The sequence below is a fragment of the Tauraco erythrolophus genome, chromosome 2 (genome assembly GCF_009769465.1).
Source record: "Tauraco erythrolophus isolate bTauEry1 chromosome 2, bTauEry1.pri, whole genome shotgun sequence".
Classification (NCBI taxonomy): Eukaryota; Metazoa; Chordata; class Aves; order Musophagiformes; family Musophagidae; genus Tauraco; species Tauraco erythrolophus.
In genome coordinates, this window is record NC_141466.1 from 47,198,112 (window position 1) to 47,212,050 (window position 13,939).

Consider the following 13,939-nt stretch of genomic DNA (forward strand, 5'->3'; position numbering starts at 1 on the left):
AAGGCATATATTTATTATTTTTATCAAATTTTTAAAACAAAACCCAAAAAGCCCTAACAAATCTTTTGCCTTTCTTTGCCTTAGCCTTTGCCTCTGTGGTTCTAGTTCTTCCTCCCACTTGTGAAAGTGCCCCCCGCTTCTGAAAGCTCAGTGTTTCTTTGTTTTCCCCAATTTGCAAGTGTGTGTGTGTATAGTACCCATGCACGCTATGGGGATTTTTGGAGAAGCAAAAACTCTTTCTCTTTATGATACCATACTCCACTCCAGCCCAAGGCAACTGGAAGCAGCCAGCACAGAGAAGTCACTACCCTTTATATGGCTGGGATGGAATATGTACTATTAATGTGTGAGGATGAGGTACACATACTCGCTGTTGAGTCCCAGAAACTGCATAAAGCTTGACCATCCTTACTGAGGAAGGAGTCAGTGGAATTATTCTCTGTTTTAAAACTAGAATTCAAACACAAAATATTGTATTGTAACACACTCTAGTTTAGCTGTATTTTCATACAGATAGTAGAGACATACAATGACTCCATCTCCCAAACACATTTAACACAGAAAAATTAATATTTTCCTCTAGTTTTGAATTACTTCTTAAGTAGAATTAGATAAAGAAATATATATTATATTTGCAATTATATTTGAAATTGTGAATTTTAATATTGGTCTAAGAATCAGCAACCTGATCTAGTGGAAAGTGTCCATGCCCATGGCAGAGGGGTTGGAACTACATAATCTTTAAGGTCCCTTCCAACTCAAACCGTACTAAGATTCTATGAATTGGAAGAAAACAGTCTTAAAGCATCTCATGCCACTCTCATAAGAAATGGTACTATTCAGCAAAGTCATGAGTAACAGCAACAAGTGCAATACAAAAATGTTATTGCTGCAGATATCTTTAATGAATACCACATGAACTCAAATCAAAATATCTGTATGTAAGGAGTTTAATTGGAAATGCTTTTATTGGCAACTGGTTTTAATCCTAAACAAAGAGAATCAAAAAGAATCTCTATGCTAGTAGAAAAATTCACCAGCCAGGTTAGTAAGAACATCACAATATTTTCCTAGAGAGGAAATCAGGACCTTCTCACCTGAAACATTAAAAATACTCAAAATGGAAAACTTCAAAATATTATATTAATTACAGTCTTCCTTTTTTTCAGTCTGATATCTACACAGTTTTGTTACAAATGGCACAAAATCCCAATGCTAAACATGCAGGAATATATCACCATCACCTGCCTGCTTATTTTAGAAACATTGATTCAGCCAGATTTCTTCATTACACAGATACTGTGGAAACTCTAACTATTGGGAAATGAAACCTCTGCTGGAGGTGCCCATCTACTCTCGTTTGCTGTTCTGTGCAAATATTTTGCAGAGAGGCAAGCTCTTTGTAAGAAGCAAGCTCCTGTCTACTTTGGGCATACATTGATTTCACAGTTCTGACCTCACATCTTGTATGCAGCTTATGGAAAATCTGTGTTTTATGAATCAAAATCAGTTTTGTTCAAGGACATTGTCAGTCATTTCAGTCACTACCCTTTTTGAAAGGTAAATATGTTTGAGACGGTTATATGTGAAAACAGCAGTCTCATGTAGGTTTTGCTTTAAGGAATATCTTCCTACCATGCAAACTCAGTATTTCAAGGTTTCAGACACCTTCTCCCTCTGTGCAGTTGGCTGTTATCATGTTATTTCATAACTAGCTGTGTCTTAATTGACTATGTGAAGAGCTGACCTGTAATACCAAACTTCATTCCTTTGTGAGAAAAATGCGTGTTCTTTCCCTGTTATCCATGTAGCGTTTTGTCTCTGTGGGGAAAGACTTTCAGAAAAATGACCGTGGTGTTTTACTAAACATCATTTTAGTTTTGGCCTTCTGCAACTTACTGCTAGTCCAGTAAGGGAGTTATATCATTCTTATGTGAATGCCGAAATCCAAAATGAAGTTTCCAAGGTTGCTCTACAATTCATAGTGTTTTTAAGTGTATCAAAATGGCATATTTGGAAGAGTCAGCACAAATTAGGCATGCTGTTGCAGACTAATAGATGCTGTTAAGTGAACAGTTTGTGAAAATTAAGGACCAGACCGTTATATTCCTATGAACTATTGTTTCTTACTGAACAGAAATAGTTTATTCACAGTAAATTACTGCTTAGTATAGTCTCATGGTGGCAACCTAATTCATGCACATGTAGTGCTTTCACTTGCTTCCTATTGGGACAAACAATAATAAAAATATTTTATGCAAATATTAACTCTTGTCAAAGCTTGCTCAGTATGGGCAAGCTTCATGGGAAGTTTGAAAATCCTATTTATTATAAATGTGAAGTTCAAGACATTCAGTGATAACTACTATCACTATCAATATTGATTAACTCCTATGACTGTTGATCAGCCTAGCTATTAATAATACTTTTTTTTGAATTGTCCAAAAAAAGGCAAATAAAAGTCTCACAAAGAAAGGGAAACCTATGTATGTGAGCTTTGTAAATATTTTCTATGAAGGCAATAATATCCAAAGATTAAGAATTTGATATTCTCCTTAATAACGTGCAATTTGTTAGTGCCTTTCAATGAAGAGAACAAAAGTGTTAAAGGTAAAACCTGTTCGTTTGATGTTATTCTAAATCGGACTGGATAATGTTCGATGCTTCAGTAGTGCTATGGAGTGTTCCCTCTTCAGTGATACGTGCACCAGGAGAGAACATAAAGAGCATAGTGAGTCTGACCAAGGTCAGTCAAGTCTGGTATGTTATCTGTGTTACTGGCTAATAGCAGATGCCTAGAAAAACTGCAAGAAGAGTATAAGCATACTTTGCCAGGTACACCTTCCTTCTTCTAGATGTGTGCACCTGGGGGACTTTCTAAGCAAGAGGTTGTATCTTTCATTTTAAAATGCTGTGATGGAATTTTTTTTTCCTTTACTAATTTCTCTTTTGCTGCAGTCTAATTGCTTTCTCCTTGAAATGAGTTCCACTGTTTAGCTATGCACTAGGTGAAAATATATCTCCTTTTGTTTCGAATCTGTCAGCAGGAGGAGATTTTTGAGTAATGAACATAGGAAAGAAAAACAGAACAGAACGACACTTTTTCTTACCTTTCTGATGCTGTGGACCTCTCCCACTTGTCCTCACAGTAGCCTCTTTTGCAGGCTAGAAAATTTGAATCTATTTAGTCTCCCTATAAGAAAGCTATTTCCTACCTTCAGTCATTCTTATCGTTCTTATGTACACCTTTTCTGATAAGATTGCAGGTTTGAACTTGCATGCAGAACTCAGATTAGGCAGTGAGTATATGTAGGTCTTAGTGACAGTTTCAGTTTATTTCCTCTACCTTTAATAATCTTAAACATTCTGTTCACTTTTTTTACTCTTATGGTTTTATGAACACATTGCTTCAGCACTGCAGCTACTCCGCGATAGCTCTCCTGAGTCCTACTAGGTAGCTTAGAGCCCATTGCTATGTGTGCAAAATTGGGCTTTGCTTGGGCACAGCATTACTGTACCTGTGTTAACATGGAATTTCTCAGTATCACAAAGTCTTTCTGCAGCTCTTCATATAGCTTTTCTGTGAAGCGAAGCAAGTGAAATGGCAACTGAAATTCAGTATCTATTGCAGTCATCATGCAATTAAACAGCCAAAGAATCTGGAAAAAAGATTTAACATACAATAAACAGTCAGACCTTTTCCTTGCACTTTTTTTGATTACTAATCCTTAGAAGGATTGTCTTAGAAGCCAATGCTTAGAAGCATAGAAATATCAAAGTAATTAATAGAGTATCATTAAGAAGATCAGATTCAAGAGTAAATAATAAAATGCCTATACCAAATTAGTATTTGAAAACTGAAGAAAGGAAGGAGGGAAGAAATGAAGAAGGGAAGGAAGAAAGGTGCATGTCAGAATCAGTGCATGTGTTGGAAATTCAACTAGTGTTATGGTTGATCTGATGTGATGTGGCTAGTGAAGTCATGCCTGCCTCTATCAACTGAAAAGCCGCAAAGGATGACACAAAGACAGTTGGCTTGAAGAGGGCAATGCTGAGATAAATCAAAGATATTTAATAATATGCCTGTTTTGATGATGACATTTTCTTTTAGAAATAGAACCAAGAGGAGATTTGGGAAGTGCGTGTGGGGGTGTCTCATGTTCTCCAAGTACTGTGATTGCAATGCAGTTATACTTTTATATGGGACTTTTTATGTTTTCTTTTCTTTCTCTAGTTGTTTTAATAGCCTACAGAACCAAAACTTTATAAAAGCAAACATGGAAAAATATCTATTATGTCAAATGGCAAGAATCACAAACAATACTTGCTTAAATTTTTAATAATTTTATTTACAATAAATGTAGTAATTCATCACCAGATCATGATTAATAATTATACAGCACAGTGAACCTTCCATTTATTTTCAAACTACGCTAATGCTTCAGAATTTTCTGTGACATTGTAAGAACATTGTTTATATGGACTGGATGACTCCAGCTGACAGCCATATCATGAATTACACAGCTTCTTAATGCATAGGTTCCAATGACACAAAGAAGATATAGTCACTGTGTTATAGCTGAAGCATGAAACAGCATTTGGCTGTCTGTCCAGCAAGCCACTGCGGGAAAATGTAATTTTACAGTTTCTGCCACAAGAGCCATATGTTCAGTGTTTTTCATAGACATACGATCACATTCCTCCCTGAATAAGGAAGGTTGTAGATAGCAGGGTAAACTGGGAATCGGGTGTGCTAAGGGCGTGATAGAGGTGAGTGCTTTCAGAATTTCAAGAGTGTATCGTGCAGCTGTAGTCTAATAACTAGTACAATGTGGATTGAATTAATAATTTATAGTTGGTTGCACGAAAAGTGTGGCATTGGCAAGGTCACTCTTATGGACAAGATAATTTTAAACTGGTTAAAGCCTGTTTTATCATAACTGCTAATTGACTAGTCACCTCATCTAAAATAAACATGTTTTCAAATCATTGCTGTTTTCTCTGTCTTTTTATGTTTTGTAACAGAAATGTGCCTGTCAGATGTGATGTAAGACAGCCTGACATAACGCAGTCTGATGTAACATGAGTGAAAGCTAACATTTTACAGTCTTATCCTGCTCTTACTGATGGCCATCTGCAGTCTCCCAAACGCACGTCCACTGCTTTTGAGCCATTGCAGTCGTTTCCCTCTCAGATTTTGTCTCCCCCTGGAATGAATCTGAGCCTCTATATACAAAGTTGATCTTTCTCTCGCTGAAGTCTATAGAATCCTTATTGTTAATAATCGTTACTTAATCAGGAGTATGATCACACTTCTGGACACTTCAATAGTCAGATACATTGTGTTATTGTTCAGAAAGGCTAGGATCTCAGGATCAACCCCTTCTACCACCCATCACCTGCGTGCTTCAGCTATTTTAATTAAAGTTATATCACTTGATTATCACAAATATAAAAGCTTTTATTTAGGCCTAGAGAAAGAACTGACAATGTTGTATTTGTAGTTTGCCCAGAAAATTATTGGCATTTGAATACTTATGGAGGAAGAGCCATTAAGATATCTCCCGTGAACAGTAAATTAAAAATATCTAGAGAGACCCATCTCCATGTCGTTTCATGGAATCGTTGACTATGAACATCAGAATAGCTCACAGATCCGAGGGCAATTCTGCACCACAGACCTGGCACTGACATGGCAGATCAGCCTACATTTCACCCACTCTGGCACGACCAGCTTTAGCAGTGCCAACATGAATAGCGTCAACTTGCTGTGCTGCTTCTGGCTGTCCGTTTCCTGTCAGTCACATGGGCTTCCAAGGATGAGTCAGTGATGCAGATGGCTTTCTTCTTTTGTACGGTGTTTCATGTTAAATGAACATAACAGGGTATTGCTTGCAATGTTCTGCAAAGCGTAGATCTCTTCTACCTATTTCAAATATGCCTTAATCAAGGATTAAAAATCTCTTGGAGCAATCCAGTTCAGAACTAGTCCCTGAGATAGTGCTTGTGTGTTGCGATATACGGGCAGTATGTGAGGGCAGAGGCTGGATGAAAAAGGCCTGAAGGAGCATAAGTTCAGTTTCTGCAATTTCGTGTGCTTCACCTCATGTAAATAGTTGAATATTTGGGTGATTTTTCAATTTGGTATTTCTAAACAGCATCCACCATAATTCTATAAGAAATAATTATGTAGTATAGGCAAATCAGCTCTGAGAAGTGCGGTATCTTATGAAGCCTTATGTTGTTAGGAGAAATAATTTCTTTAAGTATGTAGTGTCATAAATATTCTCTTCCATGTTTTACAGTTCAATTTGTACTATCATCTAAGTTTGTTAATTTATTTGAATTCAATTCATCATGGAAACTTATTTCTGTAACCTACCTGAATCATGTGCATGGGCTGAATGTGTTTAATTAGTAAATAGTTATACTATATACACTATTTAGAAAATGTTACTCTGATCAGCTGTACCTTAAAGCAAAGGTTGATTTTTGCATTTTTGTCACAGTTCACAACATAATATGCCATTATTTACAAATCTGAATAATTGCTTGAGATCTACGCAACTGAAAACATAAAACTGAAACATTGTATTTAGTATGGGACAAATAAAACTTATTCTTCCGTAGATACAGAAGAATAGCTTATTCTTTAGTCATTTACTCCAGTATGAACTAGGCACACCAAATCAGACTGGCAGGATTTTGGCACCCATTTGAATTGGTGTAGATAAGGCCAAAGGATTTGGAACTGCGTCACACCTATAGCTGCTCACACAATTGTGTTTGTTATTGATGCTGCAAGATGGTGTTTAGCTACTCCATTCTGAATATTGCTGTGCATAAATGTCAGCTACTGACCTCATGACTCAGGCACAGGAGCTGCATCGCTCTCCATTCCATCCCATTGCCCCATTAAAATCAGTAATTAATACTGTGCAAACATATCAGTAAGATACAAAACATAAGGTACTAAATTTCCTGTGGTTAAGATTATTAGAACACATCATTTCAGTTCCAGTCATGAATGTCTCAGGCAGCTGTACTTTGAATTTATAATCTCCAGGGAATATGTTTCTGTTGTGTCATTCCCACCCTGGTAATGTTAATGAATGTCATAGATTGTATATGTTGTGTGTGTGTAAATTTATTAACATCGAAAGTGCAATGAAATTTGTATTTTGCACATGCACGTGTTGTCATACTATCTATATTTTGATTATATTTAACTTTGCTAGTGCTGTAATATTGTTTTCTAAGTTATATTGTTGATATTTCATAAGATAATTCTTTCATATATGTGCATTGCATAGGACAGTAGTGCCCATAGTCTGATTTATACAAAATAACAAATCTAAACAAGAAGCAAAATTATGTGCATGGAAATAATACGCCTTTCAAAGGAATGTTTCATGATTCCTTGCAGTAGATCCATAAAATATATTTTTTTAATGTGAAAGCTAAAATTCTTGCAAAATGCATTTGTATTAACAAATGTGATTATTTTAACACTAAATTCTAATGTAATATCATCTGATCTTTCCAAATTCAATTCTAAAAATTACTCTTCCATCTTTGAAAATGAAGCTTCTCTAATGACTGTTGAAGAATTTATTGCCACTGATTCTCTTTCCTCAAGTTATGACTTAGCAATCTAATTTGGAAGATAGTATTTGTCCTTCTCAGTTGATATGAGTTGACTCTGCACTGGTAATTTAAGCACTCTGAACTAAAATGTTCTGCTTTAAATGAAAGCAAGCATGAATTAAAGTAGCAGAGATGCACAAATTTGAAACCTTCTCCAGTCTGATTCTGTGGTGATGCTGGAAAGCCTGTTGGATAATGGAAATGATGCACGAAGTAATAACTGTCAGGGAAGAAAAGGTAGTTAACATAGGCGATGCTCATAGAGCAGTTACAATGAGACAGGAGGATTTTTCCCAGTTTTCAGAACTGAGCTTTTTGACAATATGCTTTTTTAATAATAATATAAAACAAAACTGCTTGAACTGCTTTACGCTTCTCAGCCTCATGATGTAGACATCCAGTGACAAAGGTGGTAGTAAAAAAATCTGCTGTAAGATCCTGATATGTGAGCTAGGCTGTCAGTAAGGTGGTCTGGGAGAGTGGCATCAATAAAAAATAAAAGTCAAAGTGGCAATACTGAAGTGATCAGATTTGGTACAGACAGTTATCCTGTATGTTGTAGGAGTCTGGCGGAGGGGAAATAAAGAAGTCCTCTTCCTCAAGCAGCTTGTCTGCCGTAGAGTTGCTCCTATTCCAGTGAAGTTCAGAAGAGAATTTAGATTATTGTCTCAGTATTTCACAAACAATGAAATCAGCACTTTCCTTTTATTTACTTGAGCTATATCAAACTCTCTCATTCTACCAGCTGTTGCTAAGCAACTGTAACAGTAATAGTGATGTTTACCTAAAGCCTCAATTTATTTTGCTTTATTTTAGAAAAGTAAACAAATAAAATTCACCCTGTCCTCGGTGATCTCCATCTGCAGAATGAGTTTGCATCTATGAAGAATAGTCTTGTTTTAAAGGGCACTAAATCTGTCTATAGCTCAGCATTTTACAATATAGGATCTTACCCTCTGCAAAAGAACTGTTTTCAACACCACCTCCTATGTATTTCGAATCTGGTATACAACTTGCATTGTTTTCCTCTCTTTTTAAAGCATTTTCTTTCCTTCGTTTTGATGAATCTTAAAAACAATTGGAGTAAATGCAAAGGAAGAACAAAGAGAATTCAGAGAATTCTTTGCTTTACTGGGCTAAAATCATTACTTTTGAAGGAAAAGGGATAACACAACTTCATATAATCTAGTTGCTTTTAACTAAGAACTTATTGCTTTGTCAGAAGGAAGGGCTGTCAAGCTGTATCCTTGAGAGAGCAATTATGGTATTTTAATTTTTTTTGTCTCTACTAGCCAGTGGCACTGAATTGATGGTGTTGTAAACCAGAATTTTAAAAAAGCATTAAAAGCCCTTTAAAAAAAAAATGTTTTCCTGCAGAGAAACATATTTTGCTGCATTTCATTTCCCCATTAAATTGTATGAATACTGATTTATTGGTCTTTTTGGACATTCCAGTATTGAAAAGGGAACATGAGATATCTTTTTCTCAGTTTGTAATGGCAACATAATCCAGCTGATGTACAATATGCATTTCAGCACTAAGAACTTCATTAAAATAAAGAAAAAAACTTCCATATACCAGCAATTAAGACGTTTTGCTCTGGTACACAGCAAAGCTACCATTACGGCAGGATTTGTTTCAGAACTTCTTGCTGAATAGCAATATTAATCTTTAACCTTCAGGACAATTTAATTTCGGTTGGGTGCTGGATAAAGTCTTAAATATACATAGGAAATTTCACACAAAGCTATTGCCTGAGTCTCAGAGTACTAATCTGAGACTTTAAAAACACTAGCTTTTCTGTTTCATCAACACAATCAATGAATATATATCCTGCGGCTAGAAGTAAGGTCTGAATTTCAAATGTTTTATGGACTGATGAAGTTGCAGTCGCTTTGCAAATGTCTACATCAGAATTTAAGGTTATTACATGCATTCTAGCATTTACCAACCATTCATCTCTTGTGAGATGGACCTAGTGAGGGTCCTAGACTGGTCACACACAAAAACTGAAGGGTTTGAATGGGTTTATATTTAAAGGAAATCAATCTGAATTTTGCAGTTTAGCTGCCATTTTTTCTCTATTTTTAGCTTTAGCTGCCAAGCTACAGATATTTAATGATTCAGAGGCAACTGATTGTGTTAGGAAAGGTTGAATCCGGCAGCCAACAGAGGTGAGGCTGCCCCATCTCAGTGCCTCAGATGCAGGCAGGGACAAGGCTGAGAAGCTTTTCCCAGTAGATGCACACGCCAGAGCACACACATACACCACATACGTAAGTACATATACGGGCAGCCACACAGATTAACAGAGGTGGAAATGCTCAGCACTCATATGAACTCAGGCAGCACCAATGGCCTCATCCTGATTCTCATCTCTGGCTTAGCAGATGGAGACCTGTACACACACACAAAGCTGACCAGGACTCCCCTGGTCTCCAATAGCTGCCACCCTGTGACCTCATTCTTGGAGAAACCCTCCTGGCTCCCCATCCACTTCACCTGCTCACTGACTCTTCCAGCTGGACCATGTCCAGCGATTTCTTGCACACTTACACACTCGTGCTGGCTCCCCATACTGCATGGCAGATACATGGGCTCTGGCCCTGGTCGCAGCTGGGGCTGGCGCTTGGTGTCACTCATGGGGTCTCTCCCATCACTGGCACCCAGGCACAGGTGTGCTCTGGCCCTCGGTCCAGCCTGGCTGCTGACACCCTGACCCACACTTGCCCCAGACTGGCTCCACCCACCTGTGAGTCGCTATGACCCCTGTGGGGGGACAGCCAGATAGGCCACTATTTACACATGGCCAGCTCTGTTTGTCCCCTTGCCCCTCTATTTTACCATAGTTGTTCGTCCTCAAATCATCCAAATCCATCCCCTTCTCCACCTTTGGTTCCTCTCCTTGACATAGAATCATAGAATCATAGAACGATTTGGGTGGGAAGAGACCTTAAAGATCATGTAGTTCCAAACGCTCTGCCATGGGCAGGGACACCTTCCACTAGACCAGGTTGCTCAAAGCCTCATCCAATCTGGCCTTGAACACTTTCACATCCCATAATTAATCTTGTGCAATGCCAAAGTACTCTTCCCCAGCATCCCATAATATGTCCCATACCCTAGACAGCAACCCCTGCAGTCTGGAAGGGGATCTGAAGCTGCTCCTCTCTTGGCCCATTGTGGTAGCTGTCATACCTGGACACTCTGGCTGAGGCTTTCCTGGGACAGCCCTGGGAAGCCTGGGACAAGAGTGTCACTTCTGAGTCCTTACTTTGTGTTCTCACCTGCCCTGGGGCCCTGTGCTCCTCTGGACATGTGGAGATGGATCTGTGATGGGCTGATGGCTCCTGGGATGGGCCTGGGAGGAGCTGGGGCAGGGTGGTGCTTGGGCTTCCTCATCTGCCATTGAGTCCCTGTGCTCCTTTGTGGGTGCATAGATGAACTTTTTGTCATATAACCTAACAAATCGTTATCAATTATTTCAGATCAAATAAGTTTAAACCAATTCCGCACTAATTCTCTTGAACAATTTTTGGCAAAGTCTTGCAGAAACATAACATCATGAGTAACTTTGCACTGTTGTCATTTCACGTTGGACTGGGTAGTTTCGATATGTTTAAATATCTGTAGTATTGAAGCTTTGTGGCAGCAGTTCTCCCTGACATTGCAAGGTGATGGCAGGCACAGCAAGCGAACACTGGCGCAGCACAGGTGGCCTGTTCGTTAGATCTCCACGCTGTCGCTCTCAGCCGGGGTGTACCTCAGTTTTGCCAGCAAAGATGGTGGCTTGCAGGTGTGAATAAATCTTCAGCGATACCTAAATTACAATGAACTTGGTACTTTCTGATTTGGTTAATTCCCTGGAAAGTGCCTTTTTGTGCTTTGAGGTTTACGTAATATTTGATTTTTAAAGGACACTTGAAGTAGCCAAACGCTGTTTAAAACAGTCCTCAGAAAACACTGCCTTTGCCTCTCTGCCCATTAGACTTTTCAGTTCTTGACTGCAAGTTAATTTAGGAAGTAACAGTTTTATTGGGTAGTAAGTTTGTCAGAAGATAGCTCTGGGCTATACAAACAAGGACGAAGCGATAAGGGCACAGGGGCTGGCAGGGCACAGGCAGAAAGTGCTGGGAGCATACAGGGGACATCAAGGAAGGTAGCATATTAAAATGCAGAAGGAAAGAAAAGGGGTGATTGCAACAAGGTGTTTATGTCTTACAGCTATCTACTGCTCCACCATCTCAGTTGATGGTGGCAACAATTTACATCTGTATAGCTACCTGTTGTAGTTCAAGAGGAATTCTTTTGGGTTGTACTTATTTTTAACACTTATTTTTATCAGGAATGTTTTGGTTTTACTTTTCTTGTTAAAAGTTGTATTTGCAAAACCGTTGCTTTCATGAGCTTTGCTGCTCAAATATTGAAGCTGCAATATTTGAATATTCGAGTATTTATACTGCAATACCAAAGCTCCTGCAAGCCATCGGTTAGAGGAGTCAAAATTGCAAAGTGAGGTGCTCAGGAGACATGAGAGATATGTGTTTGAATTTTCTGTGCAGGAGAGAGAATTTGAACTCTATGAGGGCTCTAACCACCGACTTTTATAATTAAGGCCTCACAAATAAGAATAAAAGAGAGGTGACAGAGTCAGGGATTCATCCTGCTACATTTGCAAAGAAAGTGATTAGTGTTGTTTTGTGCAGACTGACAGAGGGAGCTAATCCCAAGACAAGCTAGGTGAAGGCATGAGTATTGGTGAGATTCCAGTAACATTTGGGGCCTGCTGGGCTCTCTCTGAAGGCTTCCCTGGAAATAAAACACTAGCGTCAAAAATCATGGCAGGCCAACGTTTTAAAACTAAAAATTATTCTTCTTTTGAACAGAGCTGGAGCAAGCATCCTGCAAGACAGCTTTGCTGGGCTAATAGATATTCAGAATATAAAGGGAAGATTAATGAAGAGAGCAAAAAATAGATATGTTTTGTTATTCCTGTGCCTGAACTGTTTCTTGTGGAAAATTGCATCTGTTGAAAGCTGAAAAATTGGTAGAACAAGTTAGGGAACAAACAGACAAAATAAACGGTAATGTCACAAGCACTATGTGTTATCTAAGGTTCAAAAGACAATCTAGGAAAAAAATTGGTGCACTGCTAATGTAGTCTCCAGCTTCAATTCACCTGAGATGCCCATATTCAAAAGGGACAAAGTGGAGTTAAAACATAAAAGCTGGAAGGCCTGAAACTTGTGTTAGGAAACTATATTAAAGAAGAGAATCTATGGACACATGGTTAAATATGATATATATTGAAGAATCAAGGCTTTAGTTTAAAACTATGTTCTTTTCAAACCTATTAGAGTTGTCCAAACGAGTCAGCCTTAATGTGGATAAAGGTGATCAGAATTTCCAAAAGTTATTGAAAAAGGCTCTGCAGTGAAGACTGTAAAGGAAACAAAACAGGTAGGGCATGAGAAAGTCTGTACATTGCTAAAAGGTTGGCTAAAAGTTGTGCCTCAGGGACAGGAGAAAATGAGCAGTTTTCAGAATGGAGGGATTCACCATGTCATTGCAGAGAGATCTGTGCTGGCATCTGTGTTCGGCACACTCATAAATGATCTACGAAAGCGGTTAAGTAGTGAAGTGACTGTGATGATAAGAAGTTAAAAGTTAATGAAGATGAGGATTAGTTGTGAAGAATTCCAGAAAAGGCCATATGTGACCAAATGCAGGGATGTTGAAGTAGCTGATGAAATTCAGAGTAGATGAATGCGATGTGATGCACATAGTTATAAACTGTAGGAAACCTATAGAGGAAAAAACCACGATAAATCCTAATTTTCTATGTAAAAGGACAGGCACTAGCCTCACTGTAATTCTGGAGGAATCTTGGTTCTAATAAATGTAAAGCTAATGCTTACCTTAGCAAAAGAACAGATAAAATTAGTAACAGAACAGAAAAAGGATTAAAAATATCACTGTGTAAATGATGTGTATACATTTTCAATATTACAAGAAGTTCTGGTATCCCTACCTCATGGGTATAACAAAGCCACAAAAGGTTCAGAGAAAGGTGATGAAATGGCTTTAGTACAAAAAGCAGCTATATAAAGTAGAACTTTTGAACTTGGAAAAAAAAAGAAGCTGGGACATGATAAAGGTCAATGAGATGATAAGTTGCATAGAAAGTGTCAATAAGAATCATCTGTATGTTCACTTTTCATACAAAAACCTAGTGGGCCATCAAATGAACCTAACAGATGGTAGCTGCTGAAAAAAATACAAAGATGGTTT

General features: G+C 38.1%; 1 protein-coding gene across 1 annotated transcript in view; it reads left to right on the forward strand.

Moving 5' to 3' along the window:
• CSMD1 (CUB and Sushi multiple domains 1) overlaps positions 1-13,939 on the forward strand; it is a 1,221,578-nt gene that overhangs the window by 220,407 nt on the left and 987,232 nt on the right. The window lies entirely within an intron of this gene.